Source organism: Meles meles, chromosome 10, assembly GCF_922984935.1.
Source record: "Meles meles chromosome 10, mMelMel3.1 paternal haplotype, whole genome shotgun sequence".
NCBI classification, from domain to species: Eukaryota; Metazoa; Chordata; class Mammalia; order Carnivora; family Mustelidae; genus Meles; species Meles meles.
This window is the reverse complement of record NC_060075.1, coordinates 4,420,368-4,440,032: the sequence shown is the minus strand read 5'-3', so window position 1 is coordinate 4,440,032 and position 19,665 is coordinate 4,420,368.

Here is a 19,665-nt window from a genome sequence, read left to right as displayed (position 1 = left end):
GCCAGGCTCCAGAGATGCCAAGAGATGTAAGAATGGCCCCTGACCATTGAAGACGGTACAGAGACTGGCAGAGAAGAGACGTTGATTCACCATGAAGATACGGCAATGTAAGTTCTAGAAGAGCCCACTGCCAGAAGTTCATGGACAACTCCTCCTCCCAGGTAGTCACCTGGCTGTATTTTTAAGGATGGGGACCATGAGCTGCCTCTTCCAGAAACTGGGAAGGAACTACTTTGTGGGATCTAGACAAACAAGAGTCAAAATCAAGACGTGCTACTGGCTTCTTACAATATTCCCTTTTGGAACTGGCAAAGCTTGTAGATAAATGAATATAGTATATAGTATTTCTTCCAACTTTAGTAATTAAAAAAATCAATCATTCGAAGGTAATTTTTGCAATATGTACACAGGGCTTTGTTGCTATTGAGGTGTTTTCAGTTCTTTCTGCTTGTTGATTTATAAATTGCTTTCAAGGAAAGTTCTATTTTCCTTTCACACTGGATGAAAATTCAGAATGGACTTACCCTTACCATGTACACAACTTCCTCTCTCCGCCCCTCAGAAGGGCTGTGAAAACTGCAGCCAGCCAGCAGTGGAATGCTGTTCCTCTCTTGAAGACAGAAGAATTTCCTCATGGGTTGTAAATAATACCCAACTGCGACTTTTATTTCGCTTCATGATTGTCTGTAATTGTATCCTCTCATCTCTAGAAATGAGGGATTTGGGTTAGAGGATCTCTAAGAACATATTCTGACTCTATGCATGGGAAAGCAAAATGTTTACATGGAATAGCCACTCTGATAACACAGGTGTCAGCAGGGTTCAAATTCCTGCATCTTGACGCACATGCTAGCCAGTTTGTAAATGTAGTTATTAATCCTCAACAACTGAGAAAGCAGAGAAATGGCCACTTAAATATAGTACATATTGGCTTCCTACAGCTGTGAAGGAATAGACATGGTGGACATTGGTCCCCTGGTTTTATGTGCTGGAACTGTTAATAGCACGCAGATTTCCCAAAAATGATACTTCTGCTTCCAAAGTTGAAATTTTGGCTCTATCCTCATGGATGCCATTCAGGAGCATCCTTGCCCATGAGGTTAATGGGCTATAGGGAAGACTCCACTCTTGGACCATATCAATCCCAGGAAGCCTGGGGATCCATGAGAAGGCATTCATTGCTTGTGTGCCCACTGTTTTCCTGTGGTTCTGCGGACTCCCAGCTGTGGCATGTCACTGCCGCGTGCAAGATGTCCCATCTTTCATAAAAGAACGTCAGATATAACCATCAACGTGTCTAACAGTTCTCTCTTAATTAGGCCAAAAGCAAAAGCGTGTTGTAGACCTAGGGAAGAAGACGCTGGAAGGGGTGGATGAATCCAGGCTCTGAGCCAAATTCAGGACCAAGGTCAGCGGTGAATTGGGAGATAGTCCCACAATGACTAGAATATGAGGTTTAATGTCACACAATTTATAGAATATGAGGTTTAGGGGCGCCTGGGTGGCTCAGTGGGTTAAACCTCTGCCTTCAGCTCAGGTCATGATCTCAGGGTCCTGGGATCAAGCCCTGAATCGGGCTCTCTGCTCAGCAGGGAGCCTGCTTACCAGCCCCCCACCTGCCTCTCTGCCTACTTGTGATTTCTTTCTCTCTGTTAAATAAAAAAAAAAAAAAAAAAAAAAGAATATGAGGTTTAGAGATGGATCTGAGGTGGAGTCTTGTCCCACCACACCAGCTGTGGGCCCTCAATAACTTACTTAAATGTGTGTGTGTGTGTGTGTGTGTGTGTTTCCACGGGAAATAGAGTACCTACATGGCAGGGTTGTTTGAGGGATCAAATAAGAATGTAGAAAGACCAGAAATGATGCTTAATATGTAAGGGCTTCTCAATGAATATTAATTTTTGCTGGTTTGCAAGAAACGTGCAAATGCCGAGAAGCCGGGCAAAAGTTCAATCAAATGGCTCCGTGAAACTTCCAGGAAACGGGGAGGCAGAGAATGACTAGCTCTGCAACAAATACTGGTCAAGCTCCTTTGTGTTGCTGGTGCTCCCAGAGCTACTTCTCTGAGACTTCCATCTGCTTCCCCTGAGTCTGAATCAGCACTATGAGGCGGGTGGCTGGGCTGGATTTGAAGCAGGTCAAGAGCGAGTGGAGTGCACACAAGTACACGGGCCGCCACTGAGAGGAGGCATGGCGGCTCACCTTCCTGCCCGCAGGAGTCTGCTCTGTCTTTTTAATTTTTTTATTAACATATAATGTATTCTTTGTTTCAGGGGTACAGGTCTGTGGTTCATCAGTCTTACAATTCACAGCACTCCCCATAGCACATACCCTCCCCGATGTCCATCACCCCGCCACCCCATCTCTCCTGCCCCCCTCCCCTCCAGCATGCTCTGTGTCTTTTAAGCACAGGACACCCACAGTGCAGGTGCATACAGCCATACAGCAGCGGATCTATAAAAGAGGGTTTCTCTGGAGCTTTTAGGGACCAGGACTACTGGCTGCAGGCCTTCCTCTCAAGGCCTTCGGGGAGAACAGGCAAGGCAAGCCTGAAGAGCACAAAGCCCACGGTCAAAATTGCCATCATTGGGGTTGTCCCAGTAGTAGCCGCTTGTAATTCTGTGACACAAGCTGTCCCCTCAACTGGAGTCCTGATCCAGGGTCACTGCGGATCAAAACCCATTTGTTTACACCAGCTGTTAAGCTGTACCCTGACCCTGCTCCCCGCCAAGTGCTCTGGCCTTTTCTGACGATGACCAGCTCGTTGGTTTGGATTGGAGTTTTTGTCTGTCTGAGAATGGTTCACATGTTTTCTTCTGAAGCTACAGACGTTTCCCAGGCCCCAGGGGGACAGCCAGTAGAGGATGTTAAGTGATGCAAACTGCTAGTCTGAGAGCCCAGACTTCCAAGAGAGGCTGGCTGGGGAGACAGGCGTCCACCTGGGTGCTGAGCATACATGGCTGGGCCAGAGCATGGGCAATGGTGAGGGCGGTCCACAGAATGGCAAGGTCGGACAAGAATGCTCTCCCTCTGCCCCTTGGCACCCACTGACCACCTGCAGAGTGAATTACGAAGGGTTACTACAGTGTTGGCAAGCTGGACAGAGACTCAGTGATCTCCTAGTTTGGTCTAGCCAAGGTTAAACTACACTTTACTTGCATTTTCCATATTTGCCATACTTGGGCATATATACTGGACAACACATAGGTAGTTTTTAGCTAAATGACTGAATTTCCTGGGATCCTTTGTGTCAGCAGTAGCAAATGGGCAAGAAAAGTGAGGATCACTTTGAGAACTGGAAACGTTTAGATTTATGGGGAAAAGTGATCAATGAATAATGTCTTTGCTGAAGGCCATGTTGGAGCTAAGTCACGTAAAGTGTTGGTAGGACAAAGTGTCCGGATTAGATAACAAAGCAGGGAATGGCTCTTTGTACCTCCCAAGTGGTGCTGTGGTACACTGCCTCCTACCCGATCTTGGTGCTTCCCACGAGTGCCCACATTCCATCCGTTCTCCTCCTGCAGTCAGGGTGACCTTTTAAATATGCAAACCAGTTCACATTGCTCCCTGTACACCCCTCTAATGCCTTCCTATTGCAGATAGAATAAAATCCAGTGGCCATGGCCTCCAGAGCCCTGCCTGTCTGGCTCCATCCCCTGCTGCCCCATCCATACTTGCCGCTCCAGGCACACTGAGATGGGGCTGACCTTGTTCCTGCCTCTGCCTGGTGTGCCCCCTCCCCAACTTTGTGTGGTTGGCGGTCACCTCTTTGGTATTCTGCTCTCCTCTTCATTATCAACATGGAGGACTTTGCTGGGCCTCCACTCCAAGTGTAGGTACGTACTGTCCCATTGTATGAATCATGTTTCTTATTTTCTGTACTTTATGATGCTTTGATATCTTGGGGACTTGTTAAATCCTGGAAAGACTATCCCTCTCTGGGATAGCTAATTCCAGTAAGTAAAGCAACTTTGCTTGTTGTAAGCAAGTAAACAACTTGCTTGTGAGCACGACCCAGGCCCACAACCCCAAGCACTTCCTTATCTGTCACGTCGCAAGCTCGCATTCCCACTGTCCCACACCCCCCTGGCTAGGTGTCAGATGACTGGGGTTCCCTATACCCAGAATTAGTTACACCATCCAGTCCTACACTTGTTCAGCTTGTCTACTCTGCCTTACCCATTCCTTCCTGTGAAACCCATGATAAAGCCTCTTGCCATGCTCTCCCCTGGGTGCACCTGTCTTGCCCCAGTGCATCCCTGTGGGGCCTTGCCAGGCACAGCAGGCCCTCTTCTTTTAGGAGCTCTGAGTAATAAACAACCCACCTGTCATCTTAATGCACCCGATTAACACAAATCCCAGGTACATTTTCAACACCTGTCCTCATGTAGCCTCTTCTCCATCTCACTACCCTGTTTCTGTTTTTTGGAGTCTTAGCAGCATCTGAAACTATCTTGCACATTGTTGATTTGCGTTTTACTTGTGAATACAATCTACAGCCCCTCAACGAGGCAGGCATGGAGCAGGTAGGGCATCTTGAGTCTGGTAAGCATCCCTCTTGCCCAGACCAGAGCCTGGGAAAAAGGGCAGTCAATGATTCTTGTCTGAAAGAGGTTTGTAGACACTGCTAGAAGTGATAAGAAGATCTAATGAAAGAATATTTGAGAAATAATTTCAAACTTTCTAAAGCACTATACAATTAAAGTGTGTTTATTGATGGATACCTCCAATCTCTAAGGTTAAGCATTTCCTTAATCCCCATCATCTCTTTAACCCAAACCCCTGCACGCGCGCGCGCGCGCACACACACACACACACACACACACACACACACACACACCGTGCACTTGCCATGATGGGCACCGGATAATATATGAAATTATTGAATCACTACATTGTACTCTTGAAACTAACATTACACTGTAGTTAACTAGTTAGAATTAAAAGAAATTTAGAAAATAAAGTATTTCATAGAGCATCACACCAGGCTTCAGAGAGCTTCGTGAAACTTCCATTTTCCTGCAGCAAAGCCAAGATACCTATAATGGTCTCAGAGAAAGTTCTTACTGGGGAAAGGCATGTCAATGGTGATACCCTCCTGGACTTCCCCTTCTTCCTGGGCGATTTGACTACAGCTCCCAGCAGCCCCTGCAGTCAGGTCCAGTCACGTGATCAAGTTCTAGCCAATCGAATGCTAGCGGGAACCGACAGGCGCCACTTCCGGGCCTGGCGCCTGCTGACAGAACTCTCTGGAACCCTCCAGACTCTCCCGCCCAGGTGAGCCGGGAGCCGGAAGGCGGGAAGGCGGGAGTGATGCAGGCTGGACGGACGCCTGTTCCTCCCTCATCGCTCGGTGATGAGCGGCATTGGTGTCGGCCGTGACCCGAGCGACGAAGTTTTTTTTCGCCAGACTGCCGAGCTGTGGCGGGTACGCGCTTCGGCGGCGGCACCGGCATGAACGCGGGCGTCGCCGGCGGGGGTCGGTCTGGTTGCCCCAGGCGCTGGGAGGACGCGTGGCCTGAAGCGGTCCTGGCGCCGGGGGACGCCCGTGCGTCTCCGGCCTGCGGCGGGGCGGCCCGCGCTCTGCCCCGCCGGCCGCCGCGTGGGAGCCTCGGGCCAGCGTCGTGCCCCGACGCGGTGAAAGGGGCGTCCGGGAGCGCCGCGTCCGCACCGCCTGCCCGCAGGGTCGGCGCAAGTCCGGAAGGACGACGGTCGGGTCCCCCTTTCCGGGCCGCAGGCGGGTCGCCGGAAGGTGGAGATGCGGTTTCCTGCCTAACGCCGCGGTTCCCCAGGCCGGTCCGCCGCGGGCGGGGCAGGTGCCGGCGGTCAGCCTGCGGGCTTCCCCTTCCGGACTGTTCTCCCCGGCCCCGGCCCCGGAGCCTTCGGGCGAGTCGCCTGGTGGCGGCGGCCCGGCGAGCAGCCGTCCTTCCTAACCCCGATCTCGGGCTCGCCAGCCTCCGGGCGCACGGGCCTCTCCTTCGCCCCCAGGGTCCCTCCAGAGCCCAAAGCTGCTTCGGCCCCGGCAGGGGAGGCGTCCCGGGCAGCCTGGGCTTCCTCCAGGGCGCCAGGGAAGGGAAGACCCAGCAGGGCGTTCCCCCCGTGGCTTCTCTGGCCCGGGGGAGCAGGGGAGTGAAGGAGCCGGTTGGGTTTTCGAGTCCTGCGGGCACTTCTGTCTGCTGAGGTTTCTCCTGTTCCGATTCCAGCTGCCAGCTTGCCGGGGCTCGGGAAGGGACAAGCCCATAGAACACCCCTGACCTCCGGCGGGAGGCGCTCGCGGAAGCGAGGTGCTGGGACACCCCGGTGTTTAGGACGCAGGTGTCCGGAGGAACCAGGTACGAGACTTACAGGTACGTGACTTAGATTGTAACCACGGTGCCGCACTAACGAGCTCTGTCCTCCGGCGGGCTCCTGGTCTCCCGACTTTTCCCACCCGTGCGACTTGGTAGTGGGTTCCTCCGTGCTTCCCTCCCACTGCAAGACTGAAAATGCCCTTCGTCTTTTCGCATCGGGTAAGTGAGCTCTGTCGATCCGGGATCAACGCTAGGTCATGCGCATGACGTCTTCTCAGTGAATTAGCTGTTCTTTAAGAATACTTCCGACTGAGCGGCGCCTGCGGGGCTGGGTGGGTTAAGCCTCTGCCTCCGGCTCAGGTCATGATCCCGGGGTCCTGGGATGGAGCCCGGCATGGGGCTCCCTGCTGAGTGGAGAGTCTGCTTCTCCCTCTGCCTCTGCACCTGCCCCCATGCTCTCTCAGATAAATAAAATCTTTAAAAAAGAATACTTCCAACGGATTTAACAGTTTAGTTTGCTTGTTTTATTATTATTATTATTTTTAAAATTTTACTTCCTAAACTCTGGTAAGAAGGTTAACACGAGATCACAGCCTTGTGATGGGCAGGCACAGGGGCCGCTGAGCTCTGACGCTGCTCCTCCTCGCCCCTCCACACTCAGGAGCGACAGCTTCACGCTCCCCTCCTGCAGCCCTGGCAACCACCTTCTCCTCGGATTTCCGTGAGTTCGATGCTCTTAGATACCTCCCAGGGGTGGAATCATGTGATACTTGTCTTCTTGTGTTAATGTGGTGTAGACACACAGTATTTGTGATGCTGTGGTGTAGACACACAGTAACGTATCATCCTGCCTTTGAGCAGAGGAAGGTCTCCGTGTCTTTACAGTTCTTACTAGTACAGTATAGTCGTGTGGTTGGCAGACACTGTCACGTTCGCTTCTGATGCACCGTCTCGGTGTTTTGTGACTTGTGAGCTGAGAGGTCTTAGGCAGGCGGTCCGAGGAGCTGCCTTGTGGGCCTTGTGGAGATGGGCGCCGGCTCTTCCCTCCACCCCATGCCCGCTGCCCACCACATTTCTGTTGCTTAGGTTTTGGGGCTGCAAAGTAAGAAAGCATCCAGGGCTAGATGACCCAGATGTGATGACATTCTTCATTTCAATGGTTTAAACAGGTGTTCCATAAAGTCTTTACGTTTCATTCAGAATAAAAAAAAACGCAGTCCCCTTTTCCTGAGTCCTCTCTCGGTGCTGGAGTTCTTGACTGTCTGACATGGGACAGGGCTGCGAGCTGCCTCCCCTGGCCCATGCTGGGGCAGCACACACCAGGGAAGTGCCCTCCCGGCTCCATCCTGGAGGACAGTCTTCTCCGGCGCCTTCTCAAGGCCGGTAAGGTCCGGCTGCGTGGGGTGAGCCCGCCAGCCCGCAACAGAAGGCTCGTCCGTGAGGTGTTAGCATGACAGTCACCAGCATCAGTGGCGCCTCGGCCCTGCTTCATCCTGCTGGTGTTTTACCAGCCCCAAAGGATAAGGCAGCGAGTGCCTCCTAAACGGGGTTTCCTCCTGGAAGTGGCCGTCTGCGACAAATGTCACAGGGAGTGGGAGTAAATACCGTGTGTCGCTAATTCCTCCAGAGACACCAGGATGAGAATATGTAAGTTGTGCAAACAGGAACCTGCACTTCCCGGAGCCCTGCTGAGATCGCAGAGCCCACAAGGCGGCGCGTGAGCCGCAGCGATGAGGTCTGGGCTCTGAAAGGACCAGCAGGAGCCTCTGCAGGGGACGTCCCCCCAGCAGATCCCTCTTACGTGTCCTGTCCACGGCTCACACTCGTACCCTACAATTTTCCTGGTGTCACGTCGTCTCTAGCTTCTCTCTGTGAAAACAGGGTCCTGGCTCTCTGCTGCTGCTTTCATAAAGCATGGGGCCACTGTCTGAGTTCTTGAAAATCCCTTTAATCCTTTAAAGGATTGAAGGATTGAAGCCCGCACTAGATTTTGTGGTTCGGCCCTTACCAACTCAAAATATTAGAGAGTGTTTATGGGCCAATCACCTGTGCGGTAAAGCACTTGTATCTAGAATATGGGAACCCTCAAAACTCACAAACAAGAGTATTATACAACGGACAGAAACCAGAACTGACCTTTCATCAAAGAGGATGTATATAAGGGTGACATGGGCGTGAAAGATACGCGGCTTCCTCAGCCAGCCAGGAATGCAATTCAAACGGTGATGAGAGACTGCTACAGATCTGTTCAAACGGATCGGAAAACCTGTGGCAACCAACCCCAAACCCTGGACAAAGAATGCAGAAAACTGAAGCGCTCCTACACTCCTGGGACTGGGAGCTAGCACAGCTACTCCGAAAAATAATTTGGCAGCTCCTCCTGAAACAAAAGTGGATTTTCCATACAACCTAGCAATTACACTCTTGGGCATTTATCCCAGCGAGAAGAAAACTGATTTCCACACAGACATTGGCACACAAGTGTTCACAGCTGCCCTGTTTGTAATAGCCCCAAACGACTGGAATGACCTGATTACAGAAATGGAGAGCAGGTTTGTGGTTGTCGAGGGTTAGGGATGAGGGGGACAGAGCAGGTGCAGTGATGAAGGGTATCACGAGGAGGGAGCCTTGTGGGACGCACAGTTAACGATGTTGACTGTGCTGGTGGATCCACAGAGCTACCTGTGTGGTGAAATGGCCCAGAGCCACAAACACAGCTGGGCGAGCGTGTGTGTAACTGGTAAGGCTGAATGAACCCAGTGGATGTCACCGATGCTGGTTTCCTGACTGTGATTTTGTAGTATATATAATTACAGAAGGTGTCGCCACTGGGGGAGATGGGGTGAAGGGTACATGGGACCCCCCCCGTCCGTTTCTTCCTCTGAATCTTCCACTGTTCAAAATAGAAAGTAAAAAAATACCTATATATGCTCCAAGGTCCAATGGAGGCCAAAATGTTTATCAAGAAAAATTTTATGGAAAAAAATTTACAGCCAGAGCCCTGGGCTGGACCTGAGAGGACCAGAGGGTTCAAGTCCTGTTCTGTCTCTGCTAGCTGGGCGAGCCTGGCTGATGCACTTTTGATCCGTGACTTTTCATTGTTGATTGATATGGTAGGGATTTTAACAATTGCTTTATTTCAGAGACATATTGTTAGGATTCAGTGAGATATTATATATAAAGAACATTTTGTAGTGCCTGGAGCACTGGAATTTGCTCAGCAAACATTAGTTCTTCCCATAATATAAGTTGTAATCGTGACATTAATTTCAACTTGTATATATGGAATAGAAAATACCCATTGTCTCTGCAGAGAATCTGGCTGTGTTTTCAGATTTCGGTGTTTAGAGATCATTTGGAAGAGTCTCAGCTGCAGTCTTGGTCCTGAAATCTCTTGGCGAGGAGACTTGTGTACCTGTAAGCATGTGTGCATTTGGTAGGAAGAGCGCTTACTGGTTAGCACCTTATCATCTCAGTAGTAATTTGTGACTTCCTCTCCCTGGTGTCGGGGTTCTGCAGGTGACCCTCATTACCAGAGCTTCTTCTGGGTCACCCAAGTGACTGTTGCCACAGAATTTACAGGCTCTACCCACAGTTTACCCAATACGTGAATTTCCAGAAAACTCTGAGTTGTGTGATAGCTTTTAATAACTTTACCATAGCCTTGGGATTATCTCAGTAATGATGTCTGAAGAGCTAAATGGGTATTTTGATGGTGTGGTTACTACTGTCCATTAGACATTTGCTGGCCGCAGTGTTGAACGTTGGCCTGTCGTTACTGAGTTTGTAGAAAACAGGTACCCAGGAGCTTCCTTTCTCTTTCGTTCTCTTTAAGTTTCTCGTGAGATACTGAGAAGTGACTCATGTTTTGGTAGATCCCGACTCAGTCTATGCTGGTTCTGCCTTTCTATCTGTTCAGACAGATAGTGGGCCGGTGGGTTGGATGTGTCTGTTGGCATAGAGTTTTCTGGGTTCACTGGCTCGCCCAAGCTCATGGTAGCAATTGCCTTATGTTTCTTTCTTTTTTTTTTAAAGATTTTATTTATTTGACAGAGAGAAATCACAAGTAGGCAGAGAGGCAGACGGAGAGAGTGAGAGGGAAGCAGGCTCCCTGTCGAGCAGAGAGCCCGATGCAGGACTCGATCCCAGGACCCTGAGATCATGACTTGAGCCGAAGGCAGTGGCTTAAACCACTGAGCCACCCAGGCGCCCTTGCCTTATGTTTTTTATTGGAACTCACATTCTCTCTCTCAGCTTTGGCTTTGGAATTCTAGACTTGTGGTTTTGGAATTTGCAAAGCTTCCAGATGTCCATTGAGCCACTTTCCAGCCCATGGGAGGGCCAAGGGAAGGCAACTCTGACTTATTCCCACAGCCTCACTGCCACGCTCATCAAAGCAGCTTGCTCCGGGGGCCCTGTCAGGGTGTACTGTGTACACAGTCTGCCTCCTCTTCCTGGTGGGCATCGTGGGGACCCCGGCTGGGCCTGGAACACCCCTGGATGCCTCATTACTGGAACTCCACTCCCTAGCTCGTGACAGCTGTGCCTCCCCACAGCTGCTAAATCCTCTGTTTCCAAACTTGGGGGGTGTGGGCAACCCAAGATTTTCCTGATGCCTTTGATCCAACCTTCTCGCAGACACTGATCTATTAAATTTCTTTCTTTTCCACTGGGAACAGTTCCTGGGTATAAAAGATATTCAGATTCATAGATTCCAATCAAACCCTGTTGATTCCTCTTTTGCTTTTCTCTGATCCCCTCCAGATTCTCTCCCCTCTTTCTTACATGTCCACGCTTGCTTGCAGGACAGTTGGTCCTCAGCACCTGCCCTCGTGCCCCCCACTGCCCCGTACTCTTGCAGAAGGTGTGCCAAAGCTGGGGATTGAATTCGCAGGATGTTCACCCAGGGACATGATAAAGCCCCATTCAGATAGAGAGCGCTAATCGCTAATCATTCACATAATGGGAAAAATAAATGGGGCTTGTTACCATTGATGCTATTAGCATGTTAACTTTCTTTAAACCATTTTAATGATGATTAAGTAACAATTGGATATTGCATTATCAAGAGTTCTCTGTGTTTGTGTATACTGGCTGGTTCTTTGTTGGCTGATCTCTGAGGATGGGCATGAAGGCAGGAGATGAAAAGTTGAGATTTCGAAGAGCTTTTAACATTTTGTAACTAAATTTATAAGAAGCAGTTTCTAAAACACTCTTAGGAGCTGACTCCCTTAACGTAAATAATTCAACCAGTCATAATTAAATATTCTAACTGAGGTTTTGGTCATTTCCTTTTCATTTAGTTTATTGTACCAAGTTGCAAAGTTGAGAAACATTTTAAAAAATTGAGTATCTCTTATCATTCAGATAGCTTTTTATTTTTTTTAACCATTTTAAAAATATTTAATGGCATTTATTACATTCACAATATTGTACAACTGCAATTCAGATAGCTTTTTAAATTCTACTTGAAATCGACACTTCCTGGCTTAAATTGATGTTAGTCTTGGATTAACTTTCTATTTCGTATCAACGAAAAGCATTTGGGACAGGTACTGACACCTCAAAGCATAAGCATATGTTGCAAAACTAAAAAATCAAGGAAAGGGTTTTGTCCGAAACACCCAGGCAGCAAAAATTAACTGACACTCAAACCCTTTTCTCTGTGCCGGCCTGGCACAGGTACTTTGTAATGCCTTAGTTAATGGTCTTCGCTTTGATGCCGTATTGTCCATTTATGGCAGATGGGGAAACTGAGGCCATAAGTATTTGAGTAGTGGAGGTCAGCGATTTACCCAGAGTTTCTCACCACGTACTCCATGACCTGCCTGTGCCAGAGGCACTCAGGGTCGCAACGCAGATTCGGAGAGCATCTAGATTTTTGGAACTGGGACATACAACTTTTCATTTTTGAACCGCCTCCTGAGGCTGTGTAACCACCAAAGTCAGGTGACTGCATTTATAGCTACTTCTTGATGCAGGTGAATTCTGCTTTTGAACCCAGCTGCGTTGCTTTGGATCAGTCCGTTGGAAATTAGTGAGAGGACGGGAGCACTATTTTCTGTCCCGAGGGTTCAGGCCTCACTGTGTCTCCATGCTTCTTTGCTTTCATAATGTCTTGCTGTCTGAGCTCCTTAAGTTCTCCGTTGATTCGTACTCACTTTTGACTGATGACAGCTCTTTGGGCTCCCAGGGCCCTCTCCCTTACACTCATGTTTTCATGAGGAGTTCACTGCTGTGTAACAGTCCACATCCAGTCAGAAAACGGGAAGCATGCTAGGCCTTTGGACGGCGGGAGTCCGACACGGGGGGCTGGTTACACGGACGGCAAGAAAGGGGGATGGTGGCTCATCGAGAGAGGAGCGCAGGAAGCTTGACAGCAGCACAGAGACACTGTCGGGTCCCACCTTGTCTGGGGGACACCTGGAGGAAGGGTGTTGCCAGAAGCAGCAGCTGGGCCAGCTGGCAGGTTCTAGAAGCTTCGGGGGAGGGTGACAGTCCAGAAGGAGACGTGGCCTGCGGCACACTGAGGGACGGATGCCTGGCTCCTCCATTGTGGAGTACTTCACCTTCTGTGAGTGCCTCTTGTTGACCCACATCTCCAGAAAGCTGGCCGGAAGACGGAGCTCCCTAGAGTGTAGAGCAAGTTGGGGAAGTAAGAGCCAGGGGACTGAGTGTGAGGGGCAGGTGGTGGGTGTACACGTCCTCCTCAGAGAGGGGGACCGTCCCGTTTCTCTCTCCTGTGCGCAGCGAGGGAGAGGAGTGACTCTGATAAAGCACGGCCCCACAGCTCCCTGCTGGCCCCTGCTGAGCTCTGATCACGGGGGCAGGGCTTTCCCCTCGTCATAGGCCCTTTCGTGTCCATGGCTCCCAGCTCATGGGCTCAGGTGGAGTCCCTGCATGATCTCATGCCATCAGGTCCAGGCTGGCCCTGACTTCTGGAAGGTAGGGCCAGAGAGAGAGGAGGGCGAGAGATCCATCTGTAACTCCATGGTTGGCAAGATAATGTTCACATCCTCATCCAGGGAACTGTGTGGTTGTGTCACCTTACACAATGTGGCAAATTAAGGGGGACAGATGGACTTAAGGGTGTTAACCAGCTGGCCTGAAAATAGAGAGAGGTCAGATTATGCAGGTGGACCCCGTGTCATTACAGGCATCCTTAAACATGGCGGAGGGAGCCAGTGGGCGATACGTGTAAAGGTTGCCATTCAGATCGAAGGGGGAAAGAACCCCACTTGGGATCAGTCTTAGACAGCTGGCCTTTTATCAGAAGAACCTTGCCCTCTGACACCAATCATACTCTAAAATACATTTCAGATGTGTTCAAGATAGAAATATTGATAATCTTACGAATAAATTTTAGGATAGTGGTTTTATATATTAGAGTAAGGAGGCGTATGTGCTTGAGTGAGACTAGAAACATGAACACGTGAAGGAAAGATGGGCCATTGTGCCCACGTAAAAATGTGAGATCCCCGTGTCCGGAATGCCACAAACACAGGTCGGAACAGGAGTGACACACTGCAGCCCGCACACAACACCTGTGATGAGAGGCTGATTGCCCGCTTCCCAGCAGCTAGTCAGGTGGGGAGGACCCATAGGAAGGGTCAGCAGGTGCAACGGGCGGGCACGTCCTAGACCAGCAAACACATCCCGCCAGTGGCCTTGGTCGTGGCCTGTGAGGTTCTCGGTTCTTGTCGGTGGTGTTTTAACCCACGGTTTGCAGTTTTTGCTTTGATTTCTTCCTTCACCCCAAGGTTCTATCTGAAAGTTTTATGCTTTCTAAGTGGTTGGATTTATTTGGACTCTCCTCTTGTTGGCCTTTTCTGGTTTTATTGAGCGATGGTCAGAAAAGATGTTCTGAATGATCTCTGTCCTATGGAGAGCACACACAGCTTCTGTTTATTAACTAAGAAAATTTTTGTTAGCTATTCCTCAAGGACTCTAAAAATGTATATTTTGGTTTGGGGTGTAAAAATTTCATACATAGTTATTAAATATTTTACTAAGGTGGTTGTGTTATACAAATTCTTAGATCTCATTTTTTTTTCTGTTTAATCTATTTCTGAGAAATGTGCTATGATTTTCCCACATTTTCCTTGAATTTATGGATCTTTTGCTGCAGGTATTTTGGTACTTTTTTTTTGTGCTTGAGGATATGTAACTGTTGTATTTTCTTTATGAATTCTCTTTAGCCAAGATGAGATGACTCGTTTGCTCCACTTAAGAACATTCATCTTGAATTTTCATGCTGGTCTTGTTACGCCTGCCGCCTCTTGGCATTTTCTCCTGCGCCGCAGCCATTCCTTCCTCTGCCAGTGTTTCCTGGCCGTTTGGTTTGGGGCGAGTCTTGTACACGGCATGTGCTCTTCATCTGTCCGAGTAAGCCTGTGAATGGGAAATTTAACCTGTTAGGTTTACTCATATGTCCCGAGTTATTCCAGTGAGCTTATTTTTAGGTCTTCTGCTTAAATTTTGGACAACCAGTAGTCAATGAAAATAAGATATGAAACTTCAAAATTACTAGAGGAGAGAAAGAGAAAGATACCCACCAATGCAGGATGCTTAAGGAGAGACAAAAGTCAATAGGGAAGGCAGCGTCCTACACAAAATCCACAGCTACCTTCCTGGGACCTTCAGCACGCGTTCTCTCCAGTTACCCTGGAAAGGTTTTGTTTCTAAAGATTTTGTTTGAGAGCAAGAGTGCATTAGAGCAGGGGGAGGGCCCGAGAGAGAGGGAGAAGCAGACTCCCCCCTGAGCAGGGAGCTGGAGGCTGGGCTGGATGTGGGGACTGGATCCCAGGACCCTGAGTGCATGACCTGAGGCAGACACTTAACCGACTGAGCCGCCCCCCCATCCCCTGCCAAAAGGTTTTTTATAAGGTCCTTGGGATTTTAGTTACTGATTTTTTTCTTTTATTAGTGTTAATTTAGAAGTCCATTCTTCAGCCTTGCATTAAGGGTAGCAGTGACAGTCACTTAACCGAGCAGGGGCCGTCTCTGGCTGTAATTGTAAGCACCACGTATGGCCAAGAAATCGCTCGCCGCCCTGTCGCGAGCCCCCACTCCTCCAGCTTAATAGACTTACGAATTTGTTCACAACTTTCTGGATGTCAGTTAAGTGTCTTCGTGACGGAGCATTTTGTGAAATCGGTCTTCTGTTTATGGTGTCTGTTTTATGCTAGTATCTGGTTGCCTATTAATTTTTTTATTACATATCCAGATTAATCTGGTGTGGATGATCTCGGGAGCTGTAAAAGTCAGCGCTGCATCTCCCCAGAGTAAACCTCACCCTGGCGGGGAAGGCACTCCGATAGGTAGGAAGCCCTCCCTTCAAGGCACTGGTGGGGGACAGGCTGAGGGCTCCAGGGTCCCCCGCTCCCCTCCACCCCTCCCGGCTCTCAGCCGTTAGACACACGTGCAGAGGAAAAGCCGGTAGAACAAAGGGAACAGACACCCGCTTCATCTAAAGTGACAAGAGTGTCTAGTAGGCCCCAAAGGCTCGTTAGCGTGGTTTCAAATGTGCACTTTTCTGAATAATATACCTCTGTGGAAGAGTCAGGAAGAATGTGGGTTGGAGAATCTAGGTTGGAGAATGAGGCCAGCCCTGAAGGTCGGCAGCCCTCCCTGAAACTGAAGCCCGAGCTGAGGAGCCCACGTTGGATTTGATGATTCTCTTGCTGCCGTCGTGAGCAGAGAAGCTGGAGGGCAGAGAGGACCCCATCCAGCGGGCTGGTGCATGTGGGCGGAAGAGGGTGCGTGGAGGGAGGCCAGCGGGGGCATCTGCTGTGACCTCAGGAGGCGGGAGATGCCTGTCCTGTTCCTGCTTCTGAGACCGAACAAGATAGGAGTGTCAGGTCCTGGCCAGTCACGTTGTCGCCTCGTCCTCCCTCTGAAAGGGGATAAAATGGCAGTGAGCTCTCGCTCGTGAACGTGGGGCAAACGGAAGTTTCTTGTGTGTGAGCTGAAGCACAACGTGGGGGGCCCCTCCCCCATTCCCACACCCCTCCAGCTGACGCTGTGTGGGCTGCGCTGTTTGCTCGTGAATCCCCTACCCACCGGTCGCCTTTGCACTATCCAGAAGGTTCTCAAAGACCTTTTCCCACGCTGGCACTATTCCTGCTTCCCAGTGACATCTGGATTGTTCTTATCGTACAGCGCTTTCATTCCGAGGGATGCAGCAAGGAGGAGATGAAAACATGTCTTGGACTGATGAAAGATGTGAGAGGGTGAGAGGGTGGGTGAGATGCGGCTCCCGAGGGAGATGACAGGACAGGACACCAACAGCTGATCGGTGATTGTGCCGCTGGGAGGCTCAGGGGAGGACGGTGAAGTAGAACCATTTCTACCTCCAGAAATGTTTACGGTCTTGCTGTGGAGACCCCTGCGGTCACGAGCGTCCACACCCAGGGTTCGGTGGGGACACGGTCCGGTGTGGCTTCTGTCTCTGCTCTTCATGTCAGCCTCTGCATTCTAGAATGTTGGTGTCCTCCTCTTCCACTTGATTCCTGTCATCTCTGTGAGACGAGAACTCATGCCGCATCCTCTGTGCACATCCTTTCAGACCATTCTCGTCTACACCAGCGGTACAGTCCACTGTATTTTGGAAGAATGCCCTTTGCGTCCTGGGAGGCCGCGGTGAACGTCCCAGGCCTTCCCTCTGGGAGCAGCTGTGTTGCTGCGGCTTCTGAACCACTCGAGAGCCCCTTGTTCGTAGCGTCCTTGGGCACCGACACAGACACGCAACATCCATTAGTCCTTTAGACGAGGCGCACCCCGTGAATCCCCAGAGGCAGACGTTCAGCCTTGGGCTCCTCTTGTCTTCAGAGCCCTTGTGTGCCTGCGTTGCTAGCTCAGCGCCCTGCTCTTTGCCCTGGATAGGGCGAGTTGCTCTTCCCTGCCCCCCGCCGCAGGGGCAAGGGCGCAGGCTGGGATGGCGCAGGGTGTTCGCACCCACTTTCTATCTTCCGTCTCCTCCTCGCGCTCCTGCTCTGGTGGCGCAGCCCCTTCCCCTGCCGTTCCGGCTCTGGCCCTGGCCCGGTGCTCCGTCTGCTCCGGGCCCTGGGACGCCCACCGTAGCGTACCCCTGGGAGTACCTGCCGCGGCTCCTATCCTCATTGCCCCCTTTGGGCATCTCAGTTCTTTCAGTACCTGTGTCCGTTTTCTGTGTCAAATCCCTTTTGTTTGAAATTCTACTCTGGTTTCTGCTTTCTGCCCGGACCCTGAAGGATGCAGTGTCCATCTGCCTTCTCAACAATTCTTGTATCGATTAAAAAAACAAAAAAAGAGCTGCTTCACGTGCCAGGCACTGTGCTGGATGCCAGCGATTTAAAAACCAAACAGAGAAGTAACAGAATAAATTTCTGTTGTCCTGAAATCTAGGGACTGAGAAACGTGAGGGCCTCACTCCCACCTCGAGCCCCTGCCGCACCCCCAGGCACTGGAGATTAGACATCTTCGTGTTGCCGGTGCGGGCCTGAATGCTCCCCGGGAAGGGGCTTTCAGAGGATAGACAGCCACGTTTCCGCCAGGGGTTGAGTTAATTAGACTTCAGCTGTGGCTCTGGAGTGACCCGGTATGGTGATGGTAGCCAAGGAGATAAACCCGCCCTTTATAAGGCGAGGCTGGGATTTTAGAGCAGCTGACTTGAGCTGTCCTGCAAGGAATGTACTGGTCAGAGGGCACAGACAGCCAACTTATGCTCACCTCCGGCACATTCAGGAGCCCAGATGCCCCAAAATCCCTTTATGTGCTCGGAAGAAAAAGGTTCAGCATCACCGCTGAACATTCTAGTAGCTGATGCCTGTGTTCAAAGTGGGGTGAAGCCCTTGAGATGGCTTCAACCTCTCAGAAGGCTGAGTGTCCCTTACGATCCAGCTTCCATGTCTGAGCCCGCTGGGAGCCGCTGTCAGGAGCTGCAGGAGGAGGGCTCTCGCCAGACACCCTGCGTGCCCTGTGCTCCCAGGCGCGTGTGGCCTCCTGCTGGAACTCTGCACTGTCCTCACCCAAGCTGATGGATTGTTCAGCATTTATCTGCCTCCACAGCTCCGTTCCCAGAAGTGACATTTCCCTGGAATCAGAGCCTCTCTGAGCTTAGGGGAGTGCTTGATGTGATGGGGGGGGGGGTGATTGATGAGGCTCCTGGGCCATCTGGAGTTTCCTGGATGGCGCGTGCAGATGTTGCCTGGAGCCCCAGATGATGATAAATGAAGCTCTCCCAGGAGCTTGATCTCAGAGAAGGTTTCTCTTGGTCCGGTGAGCTGTATGGCTTCTTTGGTGTAGAACAAAGTTCTTAATTGTTCTTTTTTGAGGGGTAGATGTGGACCTATTGAGAATTTGATAAAAGCTATGGATCCTTGCACTAGAAAAATGTATTTCTGCATAATTCTGCATATAATCTCTCTTAAGCTCCTCGGTCCATGGGCCCTGGGTCAGGACCCCCAGCACAGAGCATGCTCGCCTAACGAGCACTGGGGGAGCTGGAAGGCACATTATACATCGGGGGTTTGTCCTGTGATGGAGTCCCATGACCTGCTTTGGACTTTCGGGGCATTCATTCCACATATACTGAAGAGGGGCAAAGACGGCGTGTTCACGGCCACTGCAAGTTCAAGACTGTGCTTGGGCAAAGGGCACTGTCTTCTCCGTGCCTTTGCTTTCTTTGCCGATGGCTGCAGAGGTGGGTGTCTGGGGTCTGCTTCGTTGCAGACGTTTCCGTGTGGCTTGTATTCCTGTCACTGTGTGGAAACTGGTCTTGTCAAAATCACCAACAACCTCGGTCTTTTCACGGTCGATGACACCTGTGTTCTTCATCTCTCATGACACTTTAGCAGCCCCCAAGCCAGCTGGTTGCTCTTTCCTTGAAATTTATTTTGTTTGTGACATTTAGAGGGTTTTCTACTACTTCTCTGGCCTCTTCTCCTCAGTCTCCCTTGCTGGCATTGTAAGCGTCGGAGTGTCCCGTGGCCTCATCCTGAGATCGGATTTCATCTCTGTCTGTATTAATTGTCTACATAGTTTCATCCAGTTCTGTTGCTTTCAAATTCTGGATGCTAAGGTTTCCAGTCTTGCCCATTACTCTGAATTCTCCATGAACTCCCTGCTTGGGTAAATAAGCATCTTGAAGTTGATGTGTGTGGGTGAAGTTCACGATTTCAGTAAGATGTGAGTTTTCTGAGGTAGGATGAGCTGGAGAGAGCCCTCCTGGGGTTTAAATGGGGAGCGGAATGGTTATCAAGTTAAACATTCACTGAACACTCTTAATTGGTTTTCTTTCACCTTTTCTTTCTTCCTTCCTTCCTTCCTTCCTTTCTTTCTAAGGATTTTATTTATTTGAGAGAGTGCCCGAGAGAGAGAGGGCATGGGCAGGAGT